This window comes from Aotus nancymaae, unplaced genomic scaffold (assembly GCF_030222135.1).
Source record: "Aotus nancymaae isolate 86718 unplaced genomic scaffold, 86718_ANA_hifiasm-v0.15.2.pri h1tg000011l, whole genome shotgun sequence".
In the NCBI taxonomy this organism is placed as follows: Eukaryota; Metazoa; Chordata; class Mammalia; order Primates; family Aotidae; genus Aotus; species Aotus nancymaae.
The window spans coordinates 10,364,226-10,382,334 of record NW_026988422.1 but is presented as its reverse complement, the minus strand read 5'-3'; the positions used below and the strand labels follow the sequence as shown (position 1 = coordinate 10,382,334).

The 18,109-nt window shown below is 36.8% G+C and overlaps 1 pseudogene; it reads right to left on the bottom strand.

Annotated features, from left to right (window-relative positions):
- Positions 1-13,615: 13,615 nt before the first annotated feature.
- Positions 13,616-16,065, bottom strand: LOC105723063 (zinc finger CCCH domain-containing protein 14-like; annotated as a pseudogene).
- Positions 16,066-18,109: the final 2,044 nt, after the last annotated feature.

The following is an 18,109-nucleotide window of genomic DNA, read 5'->3' as shown; positions in this document are numbered from 1 at the left end:
ACTCGGCCTTTAAGAAACTCAGAAGACAAATGTTTCTTCAACAAATATATTTGGAAAAACTATATAGTTTTATTTTTACCTCTATAGATACATATTAAAGGCCTAGGTAAGTCCTGTGAAAAGGAAACCCAAATAATATTTTTATCAGAGATTTTAAAAACTTATTTGGCCAAAGAACTTTGCTCAGCAGCTAACCATTGGCAGAGTGACAGGTTTTATGAAGCAGGCCTAGATGCTCACAGACCAAGACTTCAGGGAACAGCAGTCTCAGGCTCATGTAGGGATCAGAGGACAGCAAAGAATCAGAAGGCTTCATCCGAGAATTAGATGAAACGTAGGGATGAAGACTGCTGAAAAGTTGAATCCCAGACAGTGAGAAAGGTTTGGGCACCTGAGACATCAGTTGGAGAGGAGAGGGCCTAGTTACGGCCTTGAGGAGTCGAGCTTTGGTCCTCAAAGAGGGTAACTGGTAAGAAAAGTAGAAGTCCTAGGCTCAAGCGAGAACTACAGAGGTTACCTAAGCAAGACCTCGCAATATGGGCAAAATAGATGCCCACAACCAGAGCATACAGAGGACATTGGAAAGAGAAAGGGTTTCAAGACTGAAAATTTGGGTGCTAGCATTCCCTTGTTAGAACAAAATTATTGCAGAGGATGGGGAATGAAGGAAGGAGGATGCTTTCATCTTGGCTGATCCATAAAGTGCAATTCGAGAAAAAAAATGCTGTTTAATTATTAATGACTGTGAATGCAGAGAAGGTCAACTCAGCAAGAATGACTCAGACAAAAATGCAGGAACTCTGTGGTTAGCTCAGAAGTACCTCTCAGAGCAGCCCAACAGGAAGTGAGACCCAAAGCAAACCCACCTGTTGGGAGAGCAGCTGTCTAAGGGCTTCCCTGCCTCAAGTGTAGACTTGACACACACAGCTGCAGGAAGCTGTCAAGGAAGCTGACATAAGGAAGGATATGTCTTGCTTCAGAGAGAGCCTGAAGTACCTGTTGAGTGATTACCTGATGGCTTAAAAGGGTTAATGTACGTCCTATGCATGATTGACATCTGTAAATGGTAAAAACTTGGGCTACTAATCTGAACCACTTCACAGTTTCTAATTACTATAATATTCTGAAAAGTGATTTTCATTACAGTGTTCCATTCCATAGATTTAAATAATCTATGGAGATATGACAAGATTGTCCAAGGTCACACAGGAAGTCCGTGCCTGCACATTAGATAACTCCATAGATGTTTGAAATTTGCCAGGAAAAAAAATAGCTTTTCATTAAATATAGATGGCTGAGCACATGGAGACATTATCAGAATATAAAAAAGCATATGAATATGTGTTTTTTATAAGATACATTACTAAGTGCATTCAGCTTCATGAGCCATGTTTAAATAATAAATAAACATGAGGCCTCTGTAGTACTTTTTAATGAGATGGATTATCAAAATGGAATTTCAAAGATAGCTAGACTAAGCAGAAATGTCTCGACAAGCTTAAAGCAGCTAGAGATGTTGTAGGAAGTTTTGTGGGGAGGTTGTGATGGGCACCTGCCAAGAAATAAAAATATTAAGGCCAACAAAATTGAGGTTTTGTTGCCCAAAGAAAATGAAAAACATGTCAAAATGGCAGCTGCCATTCAGAGTTTCAGAAAAATGGGTCAGTGTATAGAAAGAGGCCCCGTTTTTCAGGCTTCTTTTTTAATGATCATCTATCATTTTTATACTTAATTTTTATTACTATATTTTTTTATATCTCTGTGTGTGTATATATATTATAGAGAGATAGTATGAGGGTTTTCAGACTGTTGAATAGGTATTATAATAATTTACAAATGTATTTAGCTATTGTCTAAATACTTACAGTAACATGCATGAGTGTTATAATTTGAATAAGAGATGTGTCCTTATTTTAAAGGCTCTTCATAATATCTGTTTTATTGAAACATTACTTACCTTTCTGTACTTTTTCTTTATTCTGCTGAATTGCTGTTTAGTCATACTGAAGCTAGTACAACATAAGCAAACAGCTTAATGAGAGAAAGGAGGGAAGGGGCCACCTGTGCTATCAATTATGCTACTTTCACATGTGAAATTATTCAAAATTGATTATGAGGTTGCAATTGCATCTGATTAGGCTATATTAATATTTATATTTTCATTGAGTTTAGACTATAAGGTCCTCCAGAAAGCACAGTTATTCAGACAAAAAAGATAAAAGCAAATTAAAAGCAATAGAACAATGTATAGACTTAGCATCAGATTTTTCTATATTTTTATTACAAGTATCACGCCTTACAGAACCAGGAGTCTTAAAAATTAAACACTAAAAATAAAATCATAGATAAAGTTCAGAAACAGTAGAAAAAAATATCTAATAGCAGATAGTCTGCTTTCCTACAAGTGAGAGGCTTAAGTACCCAGGTTTTCTAGAAGACAAAAATTTGCCCCATTTTACCATTTTCTTTTTGTTTGTTTTGTGTGTTTTATTTTTTATTTTAATTATACCTTAAGTTCTGGGGTACATGTGCAGAACTTGCAGGATTGTTATATAGGTATACACATGCCATGGTAGTTTGCTGCCTCCATCCCCCCATCACCTACTTTAGGTATTTCTTCTAATGTTATCCCTCCCCAACCTTCCCACCCCCCATAGTATTGGGAAAACTGGCTATCCATATGCAGAAAGCTGAAACTAGATCCCTTCCTTATACCTTATACAAAAATTAACTCCAGATGGATTAAAGATTTAAACATAAGACATAACACCATAAAAACCCTAGAAGAAAACCTAGGCAATACCATTCAGGACATAGGCATAGGCAAGGACTTCATGACTAAAGCACCAAAAGCAATGGCAACAAAAACCAAAATAGACGAATGGGATCTAATTACACTCCAGAGCTTCTGCACAGCAAAAGAAACAATCATTATAGTGAACTGGCAACCAACAGAATGGGAAAAAAATTTTTGCAATCTACCCATCTGACAAAGGGCTAATATCCAGAATCTACAAAGAACTAAAATTTACAAGAAAGAACCCCATCAAAAAATGGGCAAAGGATATGAACAGACACTTCTCAAAAGAAGACATTTATGCAGCCAACAAACATAAGAAAAAATGCTTATCACTGGTTATTAGAGAAATGCTAATCAAAACCACATGGAGATACCATGTTATGCCAGTTAGAATGGTGATCATTAAAAAATCAGGAGACAACAGTTGCTGGAGAGGATGTGGAGAAATAGGAATGCTTTAACCCTGTTGGTGGGAGTGTAAAGTAATTCAACCATTGTGGAAGACAGTATGGCGATTCCACAAGGATCTGGAAATAGAAATACCATTTGACCCAGCAATCCCATTACTGGGTATATATCCAAAGGATTATAAATCGTTCTATTATAAAGACACATGCATGTTCACTGTGGCACTGTTTCCAGGTAAACAGTGAACATGTTCACTGTTTACCTGGAAACAGCAAAGACCTGGAACCAACCCAAATGCCCATCAATGATAGACTGGATAAAGAAAATGTGGCACATATAAACTATGGAGTACAATGTAGCCATAAAAAAGGATGAGTTTACATCCTTTGCAGGGACATGGATGAATCTGGAAACCATCATTCTCAGCAAACTGACACAAGAACAGAAAACCAAACACTGCATGTTCTTGCTCATAAGTGGGTGTTGAACAATGAGAACACATGGACACAGGGAGGGGAACATCACACATTTTACCACTTTCTTGGTAGCGCCCTAGAGGGAATCCTAAAGCAAACCTAAAGCGTTCTGAGAAATCTTGTTCTCATTTGAAACACAACTGATTCAAACAAAGTAAACCAGCTTATTTACTACAGCACTTCTCAGAGACTATATGCAATTTCCCTTCTTAAGGAAAGGATATATTATACAATATTTTAAAAAAGTATTCCATAAGAGTTACATCCCTTTATTTTTAAAGCATTTTACAAGACTACTGTTATAAAGCATATGTTTAGAAAACATGGGACAAGGCAACTTTTTCTTCCTGTTGAACTGGCTCTTATTCTCTGGCCTCCTCTCACATTTAGGGCCTGGCTTATTTGAGGAGCACCATGATTGTATTAACTATAACATCTGAATGTGATTTTTTTTTGAGATGGAGTTTCGCTCTTGTTACCCAGACTGGAGTGCAGTGGTGAGATCTCGGCTCACTGCAACCTCAGCCTCCCAGGTTCAAGCAATTCTTCTGCCTCAGCCTCCTGAGTAGCTGGGACCACAGGCACATGCCACCACACCCAGCTAATTTTTTGTATTTTTAGTAGAGACAGCATTTCACTGTGTTAGCCAGGATGGTCTCGATCTCCTGACCTCGTGATCCACCAGCCTTGGCCTCCCAAAGTGCTGGGATTACAGGTGTGAGCCACCCCGCCCAGCCCTGAATGTGAATTTTTATCATTAGAGATGGTTTTCTTAAGATTAAAAAAGAATCGGTTTTTACAACTCAAATGCCCTAGGACACAATTAGCATCCCCAGAATAGCTTAGAGTGAGTCTAGTTCTAGTGAGTCCTCTACCAGATAAGATATGTGACAGATTGATTTTGATCAAAATAAGGGATGTGGTACTAGACTATTTTAGGAGAAGGGACATATTAGTTGAAGGACCCCAGGGAGTAGGAGCATTGAGTGGAAGCAGGAACACTAAGAAGTGAGGCACCAGTCAGGGTTGTGGCCGGCAACAGAAACTAACAGTCAAGGGGTGCTGGAATGAGTTAAATGAAAAGAATACATTTAGGACGGTGCAGGTGGGGCTAGCAGGAAGCACAAGGGAAAGTGAAGCACTTCCGGGTTAACCACAGAGGGAGCCAATCCCCACCCCTGGGCTCAAAAGACTTGGAGGAGTATCAGTGACTGGAAACCAGTAAGTAGTGGTGGAAAAGCTGCCTGACAAGAGCTATGGCTTTCAGAAAAACAAAACCAAAAGTGAAACAACAACAAAAAACAGCCATTGCCATGTTACGACCCGCCAAGAAGAGAACTGAGAAAAAAAATCTCAATTTTGCTCTCCTCTGCCTTCCGTTCTTCCACCCATTTTCCTCATTGGCCAAACCCAATAGTCAGACAAAAAGGCAGCCCTGATTATCCAGTCTATACAAGTCGGCCTTGCAAGGCTCAAAGATGGTAAAGAAGAGAGAGTGAGCCTGGAGTGATAAACATGTGACTAAGAGGGGTGAAAAACGAGCTTAAGTTTAGGTAGTTATCTGTTCTGCTTAACATGGACTTCAAAATTTTATAGGTAGATTCATTTTCCAGAGCACAGAAAAGTAAATAAGAGCAACTTATTTTCATATTTTGAACTAGATTCATCAGGGCAATTTTACTAACCCTAAAACAATACCTGGGATGTCTTAATTAACATTTAGCTGGTTCTGCATAGTAGAACAAAACTGAGAATAAAATTTTCCATAGATTGTATAAAAATGTTGGTAGTGGGATATAATAATGGAAACTATATACAAAATTTTTTCAGTGTTTAGGAAAGATATGAATTTTTAAAGTGAGAAGACTCAGAGCCAGAGAGAATGAAAAAACAATAAGGTCAATGTTATAGAGGGTTAGTATTTGAGGAATCTAAATCAAAGGTTTATGAGAATATTTTGTACTATTATTGCAATTGTTTAAAAAACTCCAAAATTATGTCAAAATAAAAGTTTTCGAATGTATGTAAATTACTTAGAACAGTGTCTGGTACCTGTGAAATACTCAGTGAATGATAGATGCCAATGTTGTCAGTGTTACCCTGATAAAGAAAATCAGATAAAGGCATTACAAGACAAGATAACTGCGGAAAAATTATTCCTCATAAGCACAGATAGCAAAAATTTTAAACAAAATTTTAGCAAGTCAAAGCTAGTAATGCAATAAAAGGATAATATGTGGTAACCGAGTAAGGTTTATCCCAGGAATAAAAAGGTAATACAAATTAGAAAATCAATCAATGTAAGTTACCAGATTAACAGACTAAAAATGAACAATCAAAAAACATGTGACCATCTTAACAGTAGAAAAATGATTTGATAAAATCCCAGTGTATGTTCCTGACTAAATAAAAGTTAAACTCTGAGAAAACTAGGAATAGAGACTTCCTCAACATAATTCAGAGTATTTACAAAAACCCTACAACTCACATCATCTTTAATTATGAAATACCAAATGTTTTTCCCTAAAATAGGTACAAGGCAGGAATATTCACTCTCACCACTTTAATTCAACATTGTACTGGAACTTTTAGCCCAAGCAATAAGTAAAGAAATTAAACATATATGAATTAGAAATGAAGAAAACCTGGCTTACGGATGATGTGATTCTATGGAATCTACAAAAATATCTGCTAGAACTAATTACCAAGTGTAGCATAGTGTCAGGATACAAGAATAATATACAAAAATATTAATTGTATTTTTAATACTAGCAACAAACAATGAGAAATCGATATTAAATTAGAACAGAAATGAGATCAGTAGGTTTAAGGGATAGAGATTGACTTCAAAAGAATACAAGGAAACTTTTGGGGGAAAATTTTAAATGGTGAATTTCTACTGTGTCTAAAGTATACCTCAATAAATGTCAGTTTTAAAATGCTAAGAAAAAAAATAATCTATGAGTCCATTTTGGTAAACACACTAACAACTGAATAAATGGAAAATTATTTTTTAGAATAGAATGCCAACTAAAAATTGAAAAAGAAATGATGGAGTTAGAAATATACGATTTCATAACTATCAAATTAGTAATTGATTCAGAAAAAAATTGTCATTAAATGCTAAAGTAATATGTGAATAATTAATAAGCAAAGAGATATTTATCTAGTCTTAAAATGTCTTCCTACAAATTATTTATTAATTAAAAAAATCCATTAATGTAGAGAAATCTGACAGCTATAACCTTAACTAAATATCAAAGTTAATGTTACCAAAAATGAGAAAACCAAAATCATACATCTCCTGATACAGTGTATTGATAAGTATTTTTCTGGTATTCTTGTGAAAATTGCCAAGCTTTGATCAATCATGAAGTATCAGACGTGTTCAAACTGAGAGGCATAATACAAAAATAACCATCCCACATCCCTCAAAAACATCAAGTTCAAGAATGACAAAAAATGCTGATTGAATGTTCCAGATTAAAGCAAACTAAGGAGACACAACAAGTAAAGGTAAAGCATAATCTCACATTGGATCCTGGGCTGTGGGGAAAAATAACTGTAAAGAACATTATTGGGACATTTGCTACAGTTTTAGTACAGAGAGGTAGATAACAATATTATATCAAAGTTAAATTTTCTGATTTTTGATAATTAGATGGTTATTAAATAAAGAGTCTTTTAGGAAATATACACTAAGGATTGAGAAATTACGGAGTATAATCTCTGCAATTTACAATCAACTTCCAAATACATGCAAAGAAAGAAGGAGAAAGAGAAAGAAAATGATATTTTCACCCCAAAGCCAAGTGGTGAAAATGCTGGTGATTGGTGTATTTGGACAAAGGGTATAAGCAATAACTTTGTGCTATCAATTTATGTGCTATGATTTAACTACAGTTCAAAAGAAAAGTTATAATGTTAAGCTATTAACTTAGTTTATTTTTATTTTTATTTTTTGAGACAGGGTTTCATTATATTGCCCAGTCTGGTCTCAAACTCCTGTCCTCAGGTGATCATCCTGCCTCAGCCTCCCAAAGTGCAGGTATTACAGGTGTGAGCAACCACTCTCAGCCAACTGTTAATTAAGACAATTAAAGCAGTGAATTAAACACCCAACTCAATGTTATAGATCTACAAAATAAATCTAAAGAAAATTGATATATGAATTAGTCAAGATAAAAGCAATAATAAATTAGAAAACAACAAAAAGGTCCTACTAATAAATAGATCTAAAGACCTAATTTTTGAGACCTAGCATTGAAATAGATAAAATTATTGCTATTCGAGTATAGTTACAATGAAGAAAGTACAGATATACAAAATAAGAAATGAGAATGGGAAAATAATGTAAAAAGGAAATTGACAAAATTTTAAGCGTACATTTTTAACTCCAGGCAAATATATTTGAAGACCTAGTTGATAGATTTCTTAGAAAAATGTAAACTATCAAAACTGACACCATAAGAGACACCTGAACAGGAAAATTCTCATGAAATTGAGAAAATATTATAGTAAAGATCTACTCATTAAAATGTGACAGCTCTTCACTATTGGAAATCTTTTTAGTGTTTGAACACTGAACATAACACTAATTTGGCTCAAGGCAGAGGTTCAGTATAGATGTATATTTGGATAAACATTTAATTATAGAGACAACAGGTATGTGGAAAAGATATTGTTATCATGTTAAAGAAATAATCTTCAAATCCTCTGTATTTTTAATCAGAATTATGTTATATATATAATTTTATATATAAGTCGAATAGAAAGGAGAGTGATCTTCTGGTAATAGTGGCATGAACAGATTATAGAATTTCCCTTTGCAGAAAACAAGCATAAAACTGGGGGAAAGTATCTTAAACAACTATCTAGAAATTGACCAAAGGCAAACAACAAATTGTGAAATGTTTATTCCTGGAATATTGCTGCGGTTTCAGGTAAGAATGCAATACTGCATGGCCTTCTAGCCTGGGCTGCTCACATCCTCTCTCCTCTCCTTTGTCCTTTATCCTACATTGCTTGGTAGGATGGCATCCTTGATTTGGAGTCAGGCAAGAGTAACACCTGAAAACCCATATATTGCTGGCTAAAAGTGGCAGTCTCCATTAGGAATGAATGGTCAAAGACCATAATTTTGCTAGTTCTAAGTTGCAGATCTGGTTTGGAGGAAAGGCTCACCAGAAACAAATTTGATGATAAGAGACATAGCAGGGCTAAGGTAAGCTATCCACACATCCCTGTCTATCTGCTAAACTATACATGCTGTAGAAGAAACCCAAGAAGACCTATAGGTAAAAGAAAGCCATGGCAGATATGAAAGCTGGCCGCAACTTTGAATGTCTTCTTTCAGTCCACATGTAGCTCAGCAGGCAAAGGATGGGGAAGGCTTGGGGAATTGAGGTGTCTGCTAAAATCGCTGGCTGACCACTGAACTATACAGACACAGGGGTTGCCACAAGGAAGCAAGACTAAGAAATAAGTTTAAAAACTCTCAGCAGAAACATTGCTGGCCTCACTTTGTGGGGGAAAAAGGGATTATGTAGTTTAAGTTGAAGCAAGTTACTAAAACAAAGACACACATATGCACAGACACACACAAAAACCAATGCATCTTTGAAAAATAAAATTGAATGCAAAAGTGCAACAATCTATTATTTAAAATTTTAATTTTCACATATGCATTACAAGATATGCAAGAAAACAGAGGAGTATGACCCATACTCAGAAAAAATAAAGGACAAAAGCAGACAATAGAAACTGACTCTGAGGAACCCAGATGTTGAATTTAGCAGACAAAGACTTCAAAGAAAATTTACAAATTTGTTGAAAGAATTTAAAAAAATATGTTCAAAAAATTGAAAGGAAATAAGCAATCAATGAATTACTTAATGGAAAATTCAGCATAGAAATAGAAACTACACAAAAGCACCAAATTGACATTTTAGAATTGAGAAGTATAATAATTAAGATTTAAAAAATTCACTAGGTGAACTCAACAGCAGAGTTCACATCACAGAAGACTCAGTGATTTAAAAGATAGATTAATAGAAACTGTGCAATCTAAAGCTCAAGGAGAAAAAGGTTTGAAAAAAGGGAATCGAATCCCAGAGATCTACCAGACTAGTTTCAAGAGTTCCAGCACATGTTGACTGTGGATTATAAAAGGAGGGGAGAGAAAGAGACAGAAAATCATTTGAAAATATAATGGCTGAAAACTTTCCATCTTGATGAAAAACATCTACTTCCATACCCAAGGAACTCAGTGAACACCAAAAAATACACACTCACAAAGGAAAACATACCTAGACAAAACAAGAATTGACAGAATTCACTGGTAGCTGACCTTACCTACAGGGAAAAACAAGGAAAGTTCTTTTGGCTGATAGAAAGGACACAGACAGTAACTTCGATCCACAGGAAGAAAGGTAGATCACAAGGAATATTTGAGTAAATGAAAAGATTGTATGTGTGTACATGTACCTTTTCTTATGCTTTCTTAATTTCTTTAAGAACATGGTTTAAAGTAATAATTATAACACAGTATTCATTTTATTTGTGATGATTTTCTGTGTATGACATTAATAACACAAAGGGATGGGGAAAGATGAAATGGAGCTTCACTGGTGAAAATTTGCTGTATTTTATAAAGTTAAGTCAGTACTAATTTTAAGTGAATTGTGAAAGTTAAAGATAAATATTATAATCTCTAGAGCAACTAATTTTTAAAAATCATTAAAAAACATAGTCAAGTCAGGCATGGCGGCACACACCTGCATTCCCAGCTACTCCAGAGGCTGAGGTGGGAGGATCCCTTGAATACAGGAATTCAAGAATACGGTGAGCTAGGAACACATCACTGTACTCAAGGCTGGGTGACAGAATGAGATCCTGTCTCAAAAAAATACAGCCAAAATATCAACAGAGGAGTTAAAAATGTTATTCAAAAATACCAAAGAAGACAATGAAAGAATAGAGGAACAAAAAAGACATGAGATACATAGGAAACAAATAGCAAAAGGGTAGATAATTTTAGCTATAGTCATATGTCACTTAATGACAGAGATACATCCGAGAAATGTGTCATTAGGCGATTTTGTCGTGCAAATATCACAGAGTGTACTTACACAAACCTAGATCTTATAGCCTCCTACACACGTAGGCTATGCTGTATATAGCCGATTGCTCCTAGGCTACAATTCTAGATAGCATATCACTGTACTGAATACCGTAGGCAAAATGTAACACAATGGTAAATATTTTGTGTATCTAAACATGTCTAAACACAGTATGGTTACATTAAAAACACAGTATTATTTTCTTACAGGACCACTGTCATTTATGACCAGAAAGTCATTATATAGAAAATGACTGTATATTAGTGATAGGGTTCGGCTCCGTGTCCCCAACCAAATCTCGTATCAGATTGTAATCCCCACATGTGGAGGGAAGGACCTGGCGGGAGATGATTGGATCATGGAGGCGGTTTCCCCTATTCTGGTCTCATGATAGTGAGGGAGTTCTCATGAGATTGATGATTTAAAAGTGTGCACTTCCTCTTTACTCACTCGCTCTCCTACTGCCTTGTGAAGAAGGTACCTACTTCCCCTTTTCCTTCTACCATGATTGTAAGTTTCCTGAAACCTTTCTGGCCATGCCAAACTGTGAGTCAGTTAAACCTCTTTTGTTTATAAATTACTCTATCTCAGGTCATATCTTTATAGTAGTATAATAATGGATTAATACAATTAATAACACATTAAATGTGAATAGACTGAACACCCAATTAAAAGGCATACGTCAATTAAAAGGCATACTTAGGATGAGTTAAAAACCAAGATCTTACTATTTGTAAAAGATACACTTTAAATTCGAAGGCACAAATAGGTTAGGGTACAAGAATGAAGAAAGAGGTGCATGCATTCAGTAACAACAACAGAGTTGAAATGGTTATATTAATATGAGATGAAATAGACTTCAAGATGAAGAATTTTGCTAGACATGATCTTCTTAATAAAATTTTATAATGATAAAAGGGTCAGTACATCAGAAATGTATAACAATTATAAATATATAGGCTCATAACAACAGAGCCCCAAAGCAAACAAAGCAAAATGTTTACAGAAGTTAAGAAGAAATAAAAACTATAACAGCTATAGTTGGAGATTTAGCCATTTGTGTCACATTAACTGATGACAAAACTAGAGTGAAAACCAGTAAGGATATAGAAGACTTGAACAACACTGCTAACTTATAAGACTGAATTGACATTTAAAGAGTATTCCACATAGCAACAGCAAATTACAAATTATTCTCAAGCACACATGAAAGAATCTTCAGCATAGACTGTATGACAATTCCTAAAGCAGCTGCCAAAAAATTTAAAGGATTAAAATAAGTCTTTTTTTTTTTTCAGACAGAGTCTTGCTCTATTGCCCAGGTTAGAGTGCAGTGGTGTGATCTCAGCTCACTGCAACCTCCACCTCCAGGGTTCAAGCAGTTCTCCTGCTTTAGCCTCTCAAGTAGCCACAAAGCCCAGCTAATTTTTGTATTTTTAATAGAGACGGGGTTTCACCCTATTGGCCAGGCTGGTCTTGAATTCCTGACCTTGTGATCGGTCTGCCTCAGCCTCCCAAAGTGCTGGGATTACAGGCATGAGCTACCGCACCCAACCTAATAAGTCTTTTTTATAATAATATAATTAAATTAGAAATTTATAATAGAAAAAGAATTGGAAAATCTCCAAATATTTTGGAATTAAATGACAGATTTCTAAATAACAGATTAGTCAAAGAAATCAAAAGAGAACTTGTAAAACACTTTAAAAGAAAATAAAAACACAACATATCAAAATGTATGGTATGCAGCTTAACAATGTTTAGAGGTAAATTCATAGTATTAAATGCTTGTATAATAAGAAAAGCCTCAATCATATCTGTTACCTTGGTAAGCAACAAAGAAAAAGTAAAACCCAAACTAGAAAGAAGAAAATAATAAAGATCAGAGCATAAAACCATGAAATAGGTATAGAAACACAACAGAAAAAAATGGATAGAACCAAAAGCTGGCTTTTTTTGTAAAGTTCCATAAAATTAATAAACATTAAGTACAAACCATGTAAGAATTAAAAGAATTGTAGGGAAATATTGTGAACAACTTTCTTCCTAAAAACTTAACACTTAGATGAGATAAATTCCTAGAAAAACACAAATTACAAAACTGATTCAGAGGAAATAGAAAAATGGAATAGATATATCAAAGTAAGTAATCTGATTAGTGATTAAAAATAAGGGACAAAAGACTTCTGTGAAAAAGATTTTACTTTGTAAAATTCCATGTTATTTGAATCTTTTATTTAATACGATTGAGATGTAGTCCTGAATGATTTATGTAGTAACAAAAATGCCTATCTCTGCTATCTATAGTTGTTAGGGGTTCAGTTTAATAAACTCCTAGAACACATTAGGCTTCACCCAGCACCAGGTTTCATTTTTTTTTTTTTCCAGATTTTAGTATTTTATTTCCTTGTAAAATGGCTGAACTAAATTAAGCCCTTGTTTCCTATTTGCTCTTTATAGTGAAACTGAGAACGAAACTATTTACCATTTATAAATGATAGCTAAAAGTATTTCCAGTAATTTAAACAATTTAAAATAAATTTATTCTGCAGAGATGCAAAGCATCTCAAGTAATGCTGGAATGAACAAATGCCTTAAATTCAATGGAGTAAGCTTTTAGATTGAAGAGAAACTGTCATTTCACCCAAGCTGAAGACAATAGCCTTATGCTCATGTGTGCTCTGTCTTTGCTGCTTCTTGTGTTTCAAGCCTTTCCTGTGGGATCAGCATGGCAAAGTGCAACTTACCAAATGGTTTAATGACTGGTTAATTCTTTCTTCTCCCAATAGAAAAGCAATGACTGTCTTTGCATAGTAAAAGCAAAACAAAAACACCCAATGTTAAAACCACTTAATAAACTTACAAACTTGAAAAATTAGACAAATCAGATAGGCAATAAACTTCATATTATGAAAGCAATATATTCCAAGTTTCAAAGATTTGACAAGTTCTGTAGAGTATTCATCAGTAGATGGAAACTTCCAAACTGCATGATCTTCTGCCAGGTAGGACTGAGTGTTATTCGCTGGTTTGAGGTCGAATCCATTTCAAGGCATGTCGTGGTGGTACATTAATTGTGGGATGGTAGGATGTGCAGTCCGGTCTCGTACACTGAGTGTTAAACCTACAGTGTTTTGGATGACAGAAGGGACATTCCATCTTCTTACAAGCTGGGAAGTAGCGGCAGAGCTGACTACTGGAAGGTGGTGCTGGCGGTGCAACTGCTGGTTTTGGAGACAGTACTGGAATGCTTCTACTCACATGAGTGAAAGGACAATCTGGTTTCATACACTTCGCATCATATTTACAATTTGGGTGAACAAACATTTTTCAGCAGATTTACAATTGGGGAAGGCTTTGCAGGGTGAGATGGGGTGCTGGTAGGCACACTGATCCCCGTTTTTACAAGCAGGCCAGTACTGGCAGCGCTCCAAAAGTTTTTCTGGTTTCTGTGTCATACTCAGTTCACTCATCTCAGTGTTGGAAAAGCTACCATTTGGGTCCTCAAGCTGCCTGCTCAGCAAGTGCAACCGCTGTGGGTGGAGGAGACCTCTGAGTCCCTTGTTTGAGGCTGCAGTTTGGTTTACGGGTTTCATTCCTTCAAAGCACATGTCCTTCTCTTGATCTGACATGTATCCTGGGGGGCTGGGGACACCATCCAGCGTCACAATAAACTTGGGGCTTGCAGGTTTATCTGGTTGTACAAGATCTCGTGTCTGCATAAGGTGCCCTGAAAGTACCCGAAGGGAATCTGCAGTCTTCATCCCCGACTCTTGGCTTGGTGCCACTACTATTTCCTCAGACAGCTTTGGCTTCTTCAGAATAAATGATCTTGTGTCTGCATGGACCATGGATTCCACGTCATAGTAATCTTGACTGATCTGCAGAGTTTCTGACATTATTGGGTTAATTTGTAGTCTGGATAATAATTGCCTCTGTTGAGTTCCTTGATTTTTTTCTATGGAATCTCCTTTTGTTTCCTCTTCTTTAATGGGGGGACTTATTCTGGGGGTCCTACTTTGTCCCTGGACCACTTCTGCTAGCAATTCTACTTGAGAAGTTCGAGTTCTGGGAGCAACTGGAAGTGTCTGTTTCTGTGGGACTGTGGAATAGTTAGTTGTTTTTGTTACGGGTTCTTGAGTTGCAGATACAGCCTTCAAAATCAGATTCTTGTTAGCTTGTTTAGAAGGTGGAAGAGAAGGTCTCCTTTCAGGCTTTGCTGGCACAGACACACTGCTGGAGATGCTTCCTGTTCGAGACCCATAATCATCATCTTCTTCCTCCTCTTCTCCATCATGATTGAATTTTTTTACTTTAACAACTGAACTTACCACAGGCAACTTTCTCTTCCGAACATTTTCATCCTCCATACTCATTTTCTCTGAGTTGTTTCTAAAGAACGGACTATGTGTTTCTTCTAAGCTGTTAAGCACTTCTGGTTCACACAAATGTCCTGTTTCATATACCCAACTATTCTGTATATCAAGCTGCTTGGCAGCGTGAATATTATTTTGCTGCTGTTGAAATTGTAACCTGTTTAAATGAATACCACTACCTGCATTTCTACTTGCAAGTGGTCAATAAATTTCCATAGAAGGGCAAGAAGAACCACATGTAAGTGTCACTGTAGGTTTTTTCTGAGATAAAGAGTTCTTCTGCATAAAGTTCAGGTCTTCGTCAATGAGATCATCCTGTTCTGGCTTAATATCAATCACATCTTCAGAGGATGCTGGCTCCCTCAAAGGTTTCACTGTTGATATTAGTCGGGTTGCAGCTCCATCATCATAAGTCTGCCTGACATTAGTGGTTTTTGACTCCTGTGAACTTGTAGAAACTCTTGGAATCTCTCTTTTCAGGTCTAGTGCTAGGAATGGCAAGTGGTGGCACTGCAGCTTCATGCCTCCTCTCATCTCCCCGACTGAAACTGCTCGTTTGAAGGCACGTTACTATCAAAGATGTTGGTATCAGAAGGCTTTAGACTAGAAGGTTCAGTTGTAACAAGACTTTAGACTAGAAGGTTCAGTTGTAATCAGATAAACAGAAGTTTATCTAATACACCATGAAGCCACACGGTGAATCGAATTGTGTTGTTCCCTAGAAACAGTGAGAGATCCTCTGTCATTTGGTCCTGACTTTTCTTGTTGGCTACCATCACCATAATGTAATCAGGAAGTTCTCCATCAACATAAGCTCCTAATTCTTGCAATTTCCCCTTAATGACACTCTGGATCTTGCGGCTGATCTCGGTGCCGATCTCCATGGCTCTGGAGCGTACGGGAACTCGGCACTGCGTGGGGCGTAGCTTACCCGAGCCTACAGCGGGATCCTACCCCGCAGCCACCAGGTTTCTTTAGATTGAAGAAAGTGTTTAGGAAATAACCCAGTATGCACAACAGCAGCATAGGTGTGGTCTTGTATCTCCCAGGACCAGCTTGCAATGTCCCTGCCATGCTGCTTATAGAATATGCATAGCCATGAGAAATAAACTGAAAATGTGCAGACTATCTCAACTCAGGGAAGCATTAGCTTTGGGTTTTCTTAAATCTTTTCTTTTTTTTTCTTTCTTTTTTTTTTTTTGAGACGGAGTCTTGCCGTGTTGCTCAGGCTGGAATGCAATGGCACTATCTCAGCTCAATGCAACGTACGCCTCCCAGATTCCAGCGATTCTCCTGCCTCAGCCTCCAAATAGCTGGGATTACAGTTGTGTGCCACCATGCCTGGCTAATTTTTTATGTCTTTAGTAGAGATGGGATTTCACCATGTTGACCAGGCTGGTCTCGAACTCCTGACCTCATGATCTGCCCACCTTGGCCTCCCAAAGTGCTGGGATTACAGATGTGAGCTACCTTGCCCGACCTTCTTACACTTTTATTTCCAATCAGTTACATGGCCTTCTCAGGTGAAGGTGACCAGCCCTAATTCTCTGGGGCAGCTACATCTCACAAATTGTAGTTATTCATTACCAAGTCTCAACAGTGGGGCATGGTGGTTGTTCCTGTACATATACCTTGATTAGATTATATTTTAATTTGGATCTGCTATAGTTAAATTCCTAAAATTTCCTTATATTAATGTTGCAAGTAGGATTACATATGGGGAAAATCCTCAAACTCTTATGAAACTAAAGGAAAGACCAAAGAAACAGCTTTTGTAAACACCACTGCACTCAGACCAGCCAAGAAACAGCTTTTAACTCTTAAAAGTCTGAACAGGCATTGCTCAAAGGTTAATAATAGGTATGTGTCAAGATCATTGATGATCTTTTTCTTTCTTGTTTAAGCTTTTACTTGTTTGTAATTTTACAATGAGTAGTAATTAATTTTGTGTTCAGAAAAATAAAGCTATTTCCAAAAAATTGTAAACCAAATCAAATGCCTGCTCAATGGAGAAATGAACTATTGATGGAGATGGCAAATATGCATCACACTTGCCAATGTTGAAATGACACAGCATTTTACTGGCATCTCACATTCTTTAAAAATTACATTTCAACTTTAATAACTAATTTTTTTAAACATTATTTCAAAATTGCAAATAAACTTTAAAACTAAACTAAAGAAACTTATTTTGAGTACATTGAATCTCCCTTTCTATTTTTGTAGCCAGCTGGGTTCTCCAGGAAGTAGACTCTGAGATAGGCAGTAGCATGACAGCAGGTTTGATAAGTTGTGCTGTTGAGATCAACACTCGTGGAAGGCAAGAGAAGAAAGCAGGATTGAGCAGAAGGAGAAGTCAAGCTACAATGTAGTCTCAGCAGAAGCTTCAGGAGACCCCTAGCTCTGAAGACAGAATAACCCTTCAGAGCTGCTGTTACGTTCCAAGTAGCAGTGAGGAGGACCAGTAGAGGGAAGAAGAGCTGGGAAAGTGAATGAAAGGGATGCAGGGAGGGGAGGGGGTCAGGTTCTTGTAAGTCCATGTTGATGCAAGGCCCTGGGATGAGGGTGTGTCCTTGGTAAGGTGATTCTCTTTAGTTGAGGCAATACCTGAAGGGAGCTGATAGCTTGAGGTAGTCTTCAGGAAACGCTCTCAGCAGCTGGGTACTCAGCCCTTTATTCCTGAAGGGGGCTCTGGGTGGTATATTACAGTGTTCATTACAATTTGACAATAGGGACAAATGAGACATGAAATTTGTCTTAAACAAAGCCTGTATAGCAGATGCCATTAGATGCCTAGTCAAAATTCAACTTCTCCCTCTGGTCTCATTTGTGTGAAACAATGATGCGCCCAACCCACATGGGGGAACACGGCCATCTAAACTAATTACGAGAATCCTGTTCACTGATTTTCTAGAGCCTCCCGCTGCC